Source organism: Bubalus bubalis, chromosome 22, assembly GCF_019923935.1.
Source record: "Bubalus bubalis isolate 160015118507 breed Murrah chromosome 22, NDDB_SH_1, whole genome shotgun sequence".
Lineage (NCBI taxonomy): Eukaryota > Metazoa > Chordata > Mammalia > Artiodactyla > Bovidae > Bubalus > Bubalus bubalis.
The window spans coordinates 22,379,068-22,390,252 of NC_059178.1; the positions used below are offsets into that span (position 1 = coordinate 22,379,068).

The window sequence follows — 11,185 nt, forward strand, 5'->3', positions numbered from 1 at the left end:
GAAACACTTTCACTTTTTCATTTCATTTCATTCATTATCACTTCTGTTGCTTCTCCTCTTTTCAAGCACTAGCTCACATTCTTTGCTTTGCTCAACTTGAGTTTCACCTTAGGTGCTTTTGTGATGTTGTCTGGAAACAACATGAAGTAAGCTTTTCAGCTGAAGATTCAAAGACTTCCTCTAAGGTAAAAGTTAAAATACTCTCAGTGAGTCATCTGTCAGGAGACTGTGACCCTCAGCACCAGTGATAATGTGCCAAGTAGTTAAGACCATAGCATCTGAGTCAGATGCAAAGCCTCCAGTGGTTTGGGGCAGGTTACCTAAACTTGCCAGAAAATGGAGCTAATGATCTTGCCTAATACATGACGTTGTTATGCGGACTGAGCAAAGAAATGTACATGAAACGCCTGACACGTTGGCCAGAACAGGAAGAGAACTTAGTACGTGTCAGTGTCTGACTCTACGTGGATGGAGATGGATTTATGATGATCAGGCTGGGGCTGCAGCTGCAGAAAATTCCAAGCAGAGTTCTTTGTCACTGATGGCTCTTGGAGTCAATACTGCTCACAGACAGAAACTTAAGATGTTTGTTGGAGAACTCTTCTACCAGCCTGTTCTGGGTTGTGCTCAGAGATCACCTGGGATTCTTGGAAGCTGGGCAGAATTTCCCTATAGGAAAAGCTTGAAAACACTGTAGGCTAACATGGAGGAGAAGCAGTGTGGGCTTCCTCCACGTGGGCGGAATAAGACAGTGGTGATAGTCATGAGTCAGCTTGAAGCAAGTCGTCAGTTCCAGAAGATTTTGATGTTTTTATGACGATTTCTAATCCTGAACTTTGGAAAAGAGTGTCCTGGATTCTAAAAATGAGCCTCCTTTGACAATTTCTAATCTTGAACTTTGGTAAAGAACATCCTGGGTTCTAAAAATGAGCCTCCTTCTTCCAGTTCATGCGAGCCTTTCCTTCAGTGTTTCCTGTTCAGAAACAATAGCGATCCCCAGGGAGATAAGACAAGCCACCTGAGAACATCTGAGAAGGCGCCTCTCTATGGAGCAGGTTGGTGCAAGTTCCACTGTTCTGACCGTGTGGGCAGAAGGAGCCGCGGAGATACAGTGCTGTTTGTTTTCACTCTTGCCAAATAGGCTGCAGTGTCAGTACTTGAGGCTCCTCGTGGATAACGGGAAAGGTGACTTTCACTTCCTTTTTCGAAGCTTTGAAGCCTCGGTTTCCTTATTCTACCAGAGATATCAAAATGTGGGTAAACTGGTCTGGAGAGTGCCATAGACTTCAGCGTCATCATGGGGCTCTGACTGATGGTGTTAACATGAGTGTTTAGACTTAATCAATGAAGGCAATGTATATACATGTTGATGGCTTTCCTGCATCCAAAGAAAGTCCATTTTATTTATTTACTCTTAAAATATTTATTTATTTGGCGATGTCAGGTCTTAGTTGTGGCACACGAGATCATCTTTCATCTAGACATGCAGGAGCTAGTTCCCTGACCAGGGATGGAGGTCAAGCCCCCTGCATTGGGAGCCCGGAGTCTTAGCCACTGGACCACCAGGGAAGTCCCAAAAGAAAATCGACTTTAGATGCCCAAATTTAATGAACTGTTCTAGCCCATACAGCAGTCCTTCCACGTGACAATACTGTCTTCACAGAATGAACGAGTTTAGTGAGCTACAGGTTTCCTGAATGGCAGGATGGTGATAAACGAACAGCGCTGAATGAGGGTCGAGTGGGCCCAGACCTAATTTCTTCTGTACCACTAAATAGTTTTGGATGCTCTTCCTACTCAGATCAACTCCATCTCTATGGTACACGGTCTACTCACTTGCAAATTCAAGAGCAGAATAAACTAAGTTCTAGAATAATAAGGTTTTTATGGACACTAGACAAACAACTCAGTCATGTTTGACTCTTTGTGACCCCATGGACTGTAGCCTGCTTCTCTGTCCGTGGAATTCTCCAGGCAAGAATACTGGAGTGGGTAGCCATTTCCGTCTCCAGGGGATCTTCCCTTCCCAGGCACGGAACCCAAGTCTCCTGTGTTTCAGGCCAATTCTTTGCCATCTGAGTCACCAGGGAAGCTCAGATAAACAACTTTTAAAAAATTGACTTCTGGACTTAGGAATGCATTTCACATTTATTGAAATTCATAATCCAAGCAATAAAAGTAATAAGGAAAAGGACTTTTCTAAGATGGACATGATCTGTTTTCATTTTCTTTTTATATTTGCAACTGGTTGGGGCAGAAAGTTCTGTGTATTCTTGTGTGGGCATACACCTGGTAATGGATTCGAGATGAAAAATCAATCTCTCATAAGAAAGCTCTTCTTATCACATTTTATGTACACCTATACCCTCTTTCACTTGAGATCCAACTTTGAATAAACACTGCTCTCAGCCAAGGACAAGCAAAGCCCAAATTAGTCATCATTGTCTTTTTCTACCCACATGGAAGAAGCTCACACCCTTTCGCCTCCACATTGCCCTATATTATTTTCAAACTTTTCTTTATTTAGGGGGATTCAGCCCAGCTTCCAAGATTCCTAAATGATCTCTGAGCACAACCCATAACAGGCAGGTAGAGTTCTCCAACAAGGTTCTACGTTTCTGTCTGTGAGTGGTTTCGACTCCAAGAACAAGCAGGTATGGAATATTCTACAGCCTGATTGCCATAAATCCACTCTAGATACCCAGCATATAGGCAACATCTCCATCCACGGATAGTCAGAGGCTGGCACATATTGTGGCCACTTCCTGTTCTGGCCAATGTGTGAGGCATTACAGGTGCATTTTCTTGCTTAGGAGAACTTTGGAATCTTACGTCTCATGAAGAGTCCTTAAGGTTGGGGATGTGGATTGGGAGTTTGGGATTTACAGATGCAAACTATTATATATGTGTGTATAAACGATATGCTATTGTATAGCACAGGGAACTATATTCAATATCGTGTGATAAATCATAATAGAAAAGAATAGAAAAAGAATTACATATTATATATTTATAACTGAATCACTTTACTGCAGAAATTAACACAACATCGTAAATCAACTGTGCATGCTAAGTCACTTCAGTTGTGTTCGATTCTTTGTGACCCTACAGACTGTAGCCCGCCAGGCTCCTCTGTCCATGGGATTCTCCAGGCAAGAATACTGGAGTGGGTTGCCATGTCCTCCCCTGGGGGATCTTCCCAATCCAGGGATTTGGCCTGCGTCTCTTGTGTCTCCTGCATTGGCAGACGGGTTCTTTACTACTAGCACCACTTGGGAAACTCAAACTATACCTCAATTTAAAAAAAAGGAGTTGTCGTTGATCATTAACACACATATACACACAGGTACTAGACTTTATCTCTGAGTTAGAATGCTGATCTCAACCCTTTTCTAATTTTACCACCCAACTTTCATTAGACTGACTTTTTGCCCCTATTTCCTCTGCCAGAAAATTTTTGAGCAATGATGACAATTTTAGGTAACAATTAAGAGCCTCGTATAGCTCGGATTTCCAAAAGTTGAAGGCTTTTATTCTATCAGGGAAAATGGTCCCCAACAACGAATTTCCAAAACTTCCTTTGGCATCACCATAAGTTTCTCTGCTGCTACTCTGGAGAAATGTGTTCAGTCTGCTACCTAATTTTTTTGTAATGACTTGAGGGAAGAAACCAGGGCTATGAAGCAATAGATTGTTTAGAGCACAATGGAACTCTGTCGATGGTACAAAACTTTTGATAAGCTACGTAAGTATTTAAACCAAACGCTGCCTTATGTTTGTGCAACAGTATTTACGATCCCTGGGACTTCTTTCTCCAGTTAAAGGTTGTTGCCTTTTGTAGGAGAAAAGCTAAACTGTCAGCATACTTGGGAGCATTTTGCTTGCCTCCTTTGTTTGCATGACTAAGTTGAGTATTGGGCTTTGCATGACATTCTCTGGATTAAAAATAACTAGTTCAACTGGTTGCATTCCAAGGATGAAACCTGTAAACACAATGCATCAATTCATGAGAAACGTGCCTGTTTTCATGCAACACTTAAACCAAATAAAGCTTAAAAATACTTTAGTGCTGGTTTTCTTTTTACGAAATTAACAAACAGCCCGCCCTTCAGCAGTTTGGAAGTTAAACCCCCCTCCCTCCAACAGGATAAAAACATGATTTGCTTATCAAATTGGATAGAACTTATCTGGGGAGTCGGTGGGGGGGCATGGTTCTCATGTTCATCTTAGTTCATCAGTTAGTTTTGAAATCAGAAGCAATCACCAACCATGTGAGTGCTTTAAGCCTTGGGAAAGTCGTGACCTAGATGTGGAGTGTACAACTTTGAGTAGATGGAACAAGGCTGAGGACACCATTTAACCAAAGGTTGCATTTGTATTAATAACATGCATCTGGTTCTGCCCCAAGCCAGCCTTCCTTCTCACTGGTTTTTTACTCTCACATCAGAAGGAGAAGAAGTTCACTTTCACATCATACCCCCACCCCAAACCTATTCTTGAGAGACAGCACAAAACCCCACCTTTTCCATTTCAACAAGGCCTGTCTTTTTTGCTTCTCTCTGTAGGAAAGGAGGTTAAAATATTTTTCCCGGACACATTAAATGGCGTGACTTGCAAATAGTTTTCACTGTTCCATTTACATAATCTATGAAACATTCATAGTATTTGTGTCTCAAGGGAAAACAGAAATTCAATTATACTAAAACTTCCATCAGGGTATTATATAATAAGCTAACAATTTTCTTATTGTGTTTTTTACTTATTAGTAGAAAGATGTGTCAGAAAAAAATCAGTGAACACACAATGAAATAATTGTCATAAGTGTGAAAAGTGAGTAAAAGTATTAGTCACTCAGTTGTGTCTGACTCTTTGAGAACCCCATGGAATATCATCGCCCACCAGGCTCCTCTGTCCATGGGATTCTTCAGGCAAGAATACTGGAGCGGGTTGCCGTTCCCTTCTCCAGGGGATCTTCCTGACCCAGGGATCAACTCCAGGTCTCCTGCATTGCAGGCGGATTCTTTACTGTCTGAGCCACCAGGAAAGCCCATCACAAGTGTACTGCTTAATAAATAAATATAATGTCCTATCCTCTAATACAATGATCAAAATTTGAATTAACTCTATATAATTTTGATGAGCTCATAGGTGACATTATTTTTATTTTTAAATTTTTAATTGGAGGATAATTGCTTTACAATATTGTGTTGGCTTCTGCCATACAACAGGGTGAATCAGCCATAAGTATACATACATCCCTTCCCTCTTGAATCTTCCCCCCACCCCACCTCACCCCTAATTTTAGTGAGCTTATAGATGACATTTGGAATGATTTCTTTCAGCAGATACCAAAAATTGTAACTTAAAGCACACAAACTCTTTGGAATCACATTTTCTGTATGACCTTTTGTTTCAGATCATGATTTACAAGAGATTTGCTGTAGGTCTCTTTCCTTGGGCAAGATTAAGATTATCTCTGGTTTGTGTGCTGAGACTGTGTACTAGAAATGTATTGAGAAGGGTTCCCAAGATCAACACAGGGAGGAGTGAAGGAAGATCAGGGCAAACGAAGGAATTGAACTGTGATGTTAATGTCTCTCCTACAGGGAGCCCTGGAGCTGAGACAGCTTTGTCCTACCTTGAACAAAGAAGTCAGGGCATTATGCACCCTCTCTTCTTCCCCACCCCTACTTGGCACACCCCTTACCCCCAGACCTATGAAAGGGGGCTTGTCTTTGGGTAAGGTGGCAGTCTAGCCCTCACTCTCTCCCTAGCTTCCTCTTTGACACGGACTTCATTCCTTGCTTCTCTTACAACTTTGGACTTGACGTCTCCACCGGGCAGTTTCCTTGGGCATCTCAAAGCTGAACTTTGATTTTTCCCACCAGAATGAGTCCTTCCTTTCGTCTTCATTTCTGTCCCTTTAAGGGCACTTCATTTTTTTTTCCCCATCCTTCTCATAAGAAACCCAGAGACACGTTTTAACATCATTTTCTATTATTCTATCATTCTGTCACCACATCGAAGAGGTTTGACCACCAAAATGTATCCCAAATTTGCCTACTTTTCCTCCCCCTCCTCCACTGACATCACATCAACCCAGCCAGCATCTCTCAGCTGGACTGCTGCCACTGCTTCCAGATTGACATCCCTGTCCATTCTCTTCTCCTGCCCGCTCCCATTCATCATGAGCCCAACACAGGTCACTATATCATCTGTTGCTTGAAACCCTTCAAGGTTTACCACTGCACTCACTTGAAGTGAGCCCCTTCTTACCTCTCCACCCTGTCCCTTCCCCTCTCGTAGTGTTTTTTCCACTTAACACCATCAAGTGCCCCGCTCTCTCTGACTGAGGGATCAGGGGTCATGTGGAGAGCCAGCATCACCTGGGACTGCTGCTGAGAGGCCAATCTGGACTGGATGGAAATGAAATCCAGTCTTCTGCTCCAAGCCATTTTCTTAAGGAAAATACTTCATTCTAAAAGGAAACCCTTTTCTTTCAACACCACTGCTTTCTCCAAACCCTACAAAATAGCACATCAGAATCAAATCTCAAGTCCAGGTCGTCCGTGTAGATTTGCTGTGCTGTAGGATGGATTTAATAAATCCCCAAGTCTTTGAGAAGCTGTTAGGTGGTAAAATAACTTTCACTAGGGATTTAATTATTTCTCTTCTGTGAAGTCTGGTCTCTAACATGTCACTACAAACAATCCCTCTCTCAGCTTGATACTAGCATAAACAAATATCAAAAAATATCTAAAGTCTTTTGTTTCTATAATGGCCTGTGATCTTTTTTTTTTTAAGCTAAGAACAAGCCAAAGGTAGGAAGAGCAAGACTAAGAAAAGAAAAAACCTCTGAACCTGTAAAATTAGAATCAAACTCTAGAAATAGCTAATGCAAGGAGGTATAGGGGGTGTTCTTTTGGAAAGTATGTTGATAGTCATCTGCTAATTCGGTAACCTTCAAACTATAGCTTTATTAGCTTTAAAAAGCATCATTGGCCAATAAAGTCAGCAGATTGTATCAATGTCCATTTAAAGTTGTGACATTGTTCTTTGTTATGCAAAATGCCATCCTTAGGGGAAACTGACAGAGGGGTCTCATAGGATCTCTCTGTTTTTTTCGTTCAAGTGCATCTTACATAATAATATATGTGTGTATATATGTATATACATACACATATATAATTCCTTTATCCCAAAATAAAGCAATTTTAAAGTATCATCTAAGTAAACTGATAAGAGTTTGAAAGATAGATCTATATAAAGAAAGAAAGTGAAAGTGAAGTCACTCAGTCGTGTCCGACTCTTTGTGACCCCATGAACTGTAGCCTACCAGGCTCCTCCGTCCATGGGATTTTCCAGGCAAGGATATTGGAGTAGGTTGCCATTTCCTTCTCCAGGAGATCTTCCCAGCCAAGGATTGAACCAAGGTCTCCCTCATTGTAGGCAGACGCGTTACTGTCTGAGCCACCAGGGAAGTTCAACCTCTTCATCCTCTGCAACAGCCAACATAGTTAGTTGGTTAAATGTGTAACTGTGTCTTTTCATCTGAAGCTCACATTTTATTCTGAAGCATTGCAATTATTCTTAAAAACTGCCTCTCACCTCTGAAAAGCAAACATATTGTTTTTGCAAAAAGGAAAGGTTCTTTTTAAAAGCAATTATGACAAATGCATTCATCTAATCCCAACATTTTTCCCATCCAAAGTTACAAAATTTTCAGTTTTACCTAGATGCTGTCCATGCGAATAAAATGCATTAAACTACACAAAAACAACTAAAAACTTTCCTTCATATTTTTCACTAGAATTTAGTTTGTTGGTTTAATCAACCAAAAAATATTTTAAGCTATGAACTAACAAACTGAAGTACACTGTGTCTGTTTTCTTACATTTTTTTAGGTGCTATAACGAATAATTTGCAAAATAGAGATTTTTAAAAGACCACTTTGTCTTTTAAATACTTTTAATTATTTTTAAAATACAAATGTTGAGTATCTTTTTAAAGTAATATGTGGATTTCTTCTCTTGTTACTTTTCTAAATTTTTTATAATTAGTGAAACTTTAAGATATACATTCACATTCAATTATAAGAAATAATACAGAGGGGTCCCATGTAATTATTACTGTTTATCCCAAAGGCAACATCTCATAAAACAATGGCATAATATCACAACCAGGAAGTTGAAAGAGATACAATCTGCTGATCTCACTTAGATTTCTTCAGTTTTACTTGTGTATCATTTGTTTGTGTGTATATGTCTATTTCCATACACAAATGTCATATATATATATATATATATATTTAATTCCATTAAGTGTTCAACCAGAAGGACATGGAACTTCATTTGTGTTCCTGCTTCTGGGAAGAGGAGATAGAGATTTTTAGGCACAGAAAACAGAATCCACCCTAGAGTGTGCTGGTCCCCTGTGATAGCATGAAAATATTCCACAGGGCTCTACAAAGAGCTATCAGCCACCGCAGAAAATACAGGATGGTTTTGGTGGTTTTTCAAATAGATCCAACCTTCCAGTGAACAAATCCAAACAAGTTTCTAAAAATAATAGATTGTTGATACTTTGTTATTTATTTATTATTTAACTGGAGTATAGTTGATGGAAGATCTCCTGGAGAAGGAAATGGCAACCCATTCCAGTATTCTTGCCTGGAGAACTCCATGGACAGGGGAGCCTGGTGGGCTACAGTCTACAGAGTTGCAAAGAGTCGGACACAACTGAGTGTCTGAGCACACACATAGTTGATTTACAATGTTGTGTTAGTTTTTAAGAGTACAGCAAAGTGATTTAGTTATATACACACATGTAAAAAGTTTTTCAGATTTCTTTCATTATTGTTTTTACAAGATATTAAGTAGAGTTTCCTGTGCTATACAGTAGGTCCTTGTTGTTTATCTACTTTGTATATAGTAGTGTGTATCTGTTAATCCCAACCTTCTAATTTCTCTCTCTTCCCCTTCTACGTTGGAAACCAGAGTTTGTTTCCTATGTCTGTGGATCTATTTCTGTTTCTACGTAAGTTCATATGAATCCATTTTTAAGATTCCACATGTAAATGATATCATATGATATTTGTCATTAATGAAAAACACAAAACTATGAAAGGTTCGGAGAATAAAGATGAAGAATGCATTCCCTGCAAACTGATGATTTCTTACATCTCAGGGTCCTCAGCTTAAATTAGCACACACATACACACACACACAACACACACACGAACATACACATACTTACATGTGGACACGTCTCTCACACACAAAAAGGCCAAGGGCCAAAGACGAAACCAAACACCCCAGCTAGACTGGTGGTTTTCCCAAGTCGCAGATACTGTAACTCCTGTAATAAATGGAAAAAACAAAAAAAGGATTTTTGTTGGCAAAGTGTGGAGGATGGTGATTATTTTCTCAGGAAAAAAAGGTTAGATGTCATATTTCCCCCTGTTTTAACACCAGTGAAAGAGCATTTAGAAAAACAAGATGCTTAAATCTTGTTAGGATAGGTAATCTCGTGTTAGCTTAACAGTTAAACCCTGAATCTGTTTGCCCCAGAACTTTTTCCACCAGGACGTGTCATTATCACTTGATATGATTTTCCCACCAGCCTTTTTTCTTTCCATGCTTCCTTTAGTAGATACGCTAGAGAGTAAAAAATAGGAAGAAATACAAAAAAATAAAAATAAAAAAGAAGGATCTAGAATGAACTGTTCACATAAGCCAGCCCATTTGAGCTTTTCATTCATCTTGGAACAATCTGAGACTTCATGCTGTGAAGTCAACCAGTATGAACCACAGAAAACAGACCCATGGGCTCTCAGAGGTCTGCAAATGATGGAGTTTCAGGAGGAATTCATGACACATACCTACTTCTGGTTCCGGGTCCTGATCCATCGCTCTGTGAGCCTCTGTTTTGTGTTTGAACTTTCAGTTCAAAGTTGAGTGAGAGAAGTCCTCAGGTTTTGTGAATTCCGGGTATCTGTGAAGCGGGACTGGAAACTTTTGTCCGCCCGCGGTGCAAGAGTTGCCTAGCCAGGGAAGGTGTTCTGTGCCTCTTCTGTTCAGACCCAGGGATTCTGAAGCCCACAGAGAGGTTCACAGGATGAGTTCAGAGGATTCTCTCTTTGCACTCAGAGATGGACACCCTGCCAGCAGCCGGGTCACGAAGGCCAGGCGCTGCACTTGAGTGTCGGCACAAGAACCTCTGAATTTGTCAGCAGGACATCATGCTGCATTAATCATCAAAGAGAGGAACCTTTAAAAACCATCCGCTCGACACATCACCGGCGCAGCGATTTATAAGCCAACGGCATCTTTTTTCGCTTATGCGGACATGGAGGCTTTTCCGGTGATGGCAAAACCAAGCACCATCTGACGGTCGCCAGGCAGCGCGTGGGAGCCTGAAGTCAGGGTTTCCCCCTGGCCTCGGCGAACTGGCTGGTGGAGGATATGGACCTGTTTCTGATTAGCCCGGTTCACCCAGTTCCAAAAAGAAGCCTGGCTGTTGCTCAATCTGGCAACAGAATTCTTTAGAAACATCGGTTTCGGGCAGCATCCCAGAGCAGCACTCAGAAGAAAGATCTTCCTGTGGGGGCGGGGGTGGGGGACAGAGCGGGGAAAAGCCCCTCTTCCTGTACACACAGCGTCTCCTAGTGAGGACTTAGTCTCTGGCCTGAAACTCAAGGTTTTGTGGCTCACTTCTCCCTTAGCAAGTTCCCGCTGCCATTTACACTCACTTACAGGGACACTTCAACCGAATTGATCTGGATAATAAATGAAAGCAAGAGACTCTTAGTTTCCGAGGCATTGCAGCTGAAAACCATATCTCTTCAACCCATAGAAGCCTCGGCTCACGTCCGGAATCAGAGGCTAGATTTAGGCTTATCTCTGCCCCACAGGCTGGACAGGCCTTCACAATGCCAGGCCAGGAGCGGCATTCCCAGGGATGGGGGATGTTGAATGCCTGCTTGGGGTCAGTACACTGACAGCTAGCCCCTGGTCCCCTCTCTCCTTGGGCTTCCTTTCTGTTCCTGGACAACTGCATCTTTATTCCTGCTGTATCTCTGTTTGAAGCATGCATGAGCGAATACACACACACACACACCAGAAGAGCTTCTGCGAATACACACGCACACACACACACATCAAAAAACCTTCTGTTAGTCTGTAAG

At 41.3% G+C, this 11,185-nt stretch overlaps 1 long non-coding RNA gene across 1 annotated transcript; it reads right to left on the reverse strand.

Annotated features, from left to right (window-relative positions):
* Positions 1-3,224: 3,224 nt before the first annotated feature.
* Positions 3,225-10,501, reverse strand: LOC123331202. The gene is made up of 3 exons (XR_006547727.2): positions 9,881-10,501; positions 9,256-9,357; positions 3,225-3,983 (listed from the first exon to the last, which is right to left on the reverse strand). It is a non-coding gene; the product is annotated as an uncharacterized LOC123331202 (long non-coding RNA).
* Positions 10,502-11,185: the final 684 nt, after the last annotated feature.